Consider the following 3,833-nt stretch of genomic DNA (forward strand, 5'->3'; position numbering starts at 1 on the left):
TCCTGCACTACCTGCCTACCTCTCTTACCTTTCCTGGAGTTAACCCATCTATGTGACTGCATCTGCAACTTTTCTCCCATCCTATAACTGCCATCCATCACATCCCCTTGCTCTTGTCCTCATTACCTTTAACTGTTTCACCAACTGATCCATTCGATCGAATAGGATTTGCAACCAATGGCATTTATTGCAGATATAATCCTAAGTAACACATAAACTCTCTCTAAATCCCACATCTGACAAGAAGAGCATATCACTCTACTAAAGGCCATTTTTGCTTCTTTCAATCTACAGATCCAGAAAATAGCTCTGTCTTATTCCTCTACAAAACACTGCTCCAAGCTAACTTAATATTTTTAAGTTTAATCAAGAGACATATCTCAATTAAACATATAATCAAGAAAGAACCCACTCTCCTCACTACTGCAGCCTTATTGGAAGGCCATACTTTAAAATATTCACTTACCTGTTTCTGAGCTGTGACCTCCCCCAAACAGGTTCCTCCAAGATCAGTTGTGAATTTCACTGTTTGTTAATTTTCCCAGATGTACTCTGATGTCCAGCGATACATGAATTCAAACAGCAAAGGCACAGGTTCACTGCTGTGTCAGTTAGTAGTGTGGGTTTCTTTCTTTCTTTCTCTCTCTCCTACACTGACCTCACCATGTCCTTCCCTCGTCTGTTCCTCTCCTTTTTAAAAGTGCTGCTGTTTTGACTTCTTTTCTCCAAAGTTCCAAAACAATGCAACAGCATATAAAACAGTAATTGCTGCTCTTGAAATTCGGGTAAATCACATCCAACACCTAAAATACCTCAAAAAAGGAACAGCTGTTACAGCCAGAATTTTTTCCCATCCTCCATCTTGGATTACCCAGAATCTCTAAGAAGAAGAGCACATCACTCTACTAAAGGCCTCAGGAGCCGACAACAGTCTCAATATTGAATTCACCAGGTTCCAAATCTCTCCTCCTCCCACCCCATCCCAGATCCAACCCTCTGATGCAGCTCCGCCCTCTTGACCTGATCTATCTGTCCATCTTCCTTCCCATTTATCCGCTTCATACTTATCACAATCACCTCCTACCTTCGCCCACCTATTGCCACCTCAACTACCTTTTCCCCCATGCCCACCCACCTGCCTCATTTATTTTTCAGCCTCCTTCCCGCTCCCAAGCCCTGAATTGAAGCCTGAAATGTCAACTGTTTTCCTCCTCAGATGCTGCTGTGCTTTTTCCAGTGCCACACTTTATCAACTGATTTCTCTGGCTTCTGCAGTCCTCACTGATGAGTTTCTCAACCTTCTTCTCCCATTTTCTTCCCAAAACCTTTGATTCACTTGACAATCAAGAACTTATCTATCTCGGTCTTAAATATACTCAACATCCTGGTCTCAACTGCATTCTGTGGCAGTGAATTCCATAGGTTCACCACTCTTGGGCTGAAGACACTTCTCTTCATCTCTGTTCTAAAGGGTCTTCCCTTTATAGACCCCCTAATAGTCAGAGGGAAATTGAGAAACAATCTTGTACGGAGATCTCAGCTATCTGTAAGAATAATAGTAGGGGATTTTAACTTTCCAAACATAGACTAGGACTGCCATAGTGTTAAGGGTTTAAATGGAGAGGAATTTGATAAGCGTGTACCAGAAAATGTTATGATTCAGTATGTGGATGTACCTACTAGAGAAGGTGCAAAAATTGACTTACTCTTGGGAAATAAGGCAGGGCAGGTGACTGAGGTATCAGTAGGGAAGCAGTTTGGGACCAGCAACCACAATTATATTAGATTTAAGAGAGTGATGGAAAAGGATAGACCAGATCTAAAAGTTGAAGTTCTAAATTAGAGAAAAAGCCAATTATTAGACAAGAACTTTCAAAAGCTGATTGGGGGCAGATGTTCGCAGGTAAAGGGACGGCTGGAAAATGGGAAGCCTTCAGAAATGAGATAACAATAATCCAGAGAAAGTATATTCCTGTTAGGGTGAAAGGAAAGGCTGGTAGGTCTAGGGAATGCTGGATGACTAATGAAATTGACGGTTTGGTTAAGAAAAGGAAGGAAGCATATGTAAGGATAGATCGAGTGAATCCTTAGAAGAGTATAAAAGCAGTAGGAGTATACTTAAGTGGGAAATCAGGGAAAACATGAGATAGCTTTGGCAAATAGAATTAAGGAGAATCTAAAGGATTTTTACAAATACATTAAGGACAAAAGGGAGAGAACAGAGCCCCTCAAAGATCAGTAAGGCGGCCTTTGTGTGGAGCCGCAGAATATAGGGGAGATACTAAACGAGTGTTTTGCATCAGTATTTACTGTGGAAAAGGATATGGAAGATATAGAATGTAGGGAAATAGATGGTGACACCTTGCAAAATGTCCATATTACAAAGGAGGAAGTGCTGGATGTCTAGAAACGCATAAAGATGGATAAATCCCCAGGACCTGATCAGGTGTACCCTAGGACTCTGTGGGAAGCTGGAGACGTGATTGCTAGGCCTCTTGCTGAGATATTTGTATCATTGATAGTCACAGGTGAGGTGCCGGAAGACTGGAGGTTGGCAAAAGTGGTGCCACTGTTTAAGAAGGGTGGTAAGGACAAGCCAGGGAACTATAGACCAGTGAGCCTGATGTCAGTGGTGGGCAAGTTGTTGGAGGGAATCCTGAGGGACAGGATGTACATGTATTTGGAAAGGCTAAGATTGATTAAGGATAGTCAACATGGCTTTGTGCGTGGGAAATCATCTCCTGCAAACTTGATTGAGTTTTTTGAAGAAGTAACAAAGAGGATTGATGAAGGCAGAGCGGTAGATGTGATCTATATGGACGGCGATCGACAACCTTGTCGATCCATGGGAGACTGATTAGCAAGGTTAGATCTCATGGAATACAGGGAGAACTAGCCATTTGAATCCAGAACTGGCTCAAAGGTGGAAGACAGAGAGTGGTGGTGGAGGGTTGTTTTTCAGACTGGAGGCCTGTGTTCAGTGGAGTACCACAAGGATCGGTGCTGGGTCCTCTACTTTTGTCATTTACATAAATGTTTTGGATGCGAGCAGAAGAGGTACAGTTAGTAAGTTTGCAGATGACACCAAAATTGGAGGTGTAGTGGACAGCGAAGAAGTTTCCATCAGATTACAACAGGATCTTGACCAGATGGGCTGAGAAGTGGCAGATGGAGTTTAATTCAGATAAATGTGAAGTGCTGCATTTTGGGAAAGCAAATCTTCGCAGGAGTTATACCCTTAATGGTAAGGTCCTAGGGAATGTTGCTGAACAAAGAGACCTTGGAGTGCAGTACATAGCTCCTTGAAAGTGGAGTCGCAGGTAGATAGGATAGTGAAGAAAGCGTTTGGTATGCTTTCCTTTTTTGGTCAGAGTATTGAGTACAGGAGTTGGGAGGTCATGTTGCAGCTGTACAGAACATTGGTTCAGCCAGTATTGGAATATTGCATGCAATTCTGGTTTCCTTCCTATTGGAAAGATGTTGTGAAACTTGAAAGGTTCAGAAAAGATTTACAAGGATATTGCCAGGGTTATAGGGTTTGAACTATAGGGAGAGGCTGAACAGGCTGGGGCTGTTTTCCCTGGAGCGTCAGAGGCTGAGGGGTGACCTTATAGAGGTTTACAAAATTATGAGGGGCATGAATAGGATAAATAGATAAAGTCTTCTCCCTGGGGTCGGGGAGTCCAGAACTAGAGGGCATAGGTTTAGGGTGAGAGGGGAAAGAAATAAGGAGACCTAAAGGGGCGTGGTATGTGTATGGAATGAGCTGCCAGAGGAAGTGGTGGAGGCTGGTACAATTGGAACATTTAAAAGACATTTGGATGCGTATATGA

This window comes from Chiloscyllium plagiosum, chromosome 40 (genome assembly GCF_004010195.1).
Source record: "Chiloscyllium plagiosum isolate BGI_BamShark_2017 chromosome 40, ASM401019v2, whole genome shotgun sequence".
NCBI lineage: Eukaryota > Metazoa > Chordata > Chondrichthyes > Orectolobiformes > Hemiscylliidae > Chiloscyllium > Chiloscyllium plagiosum.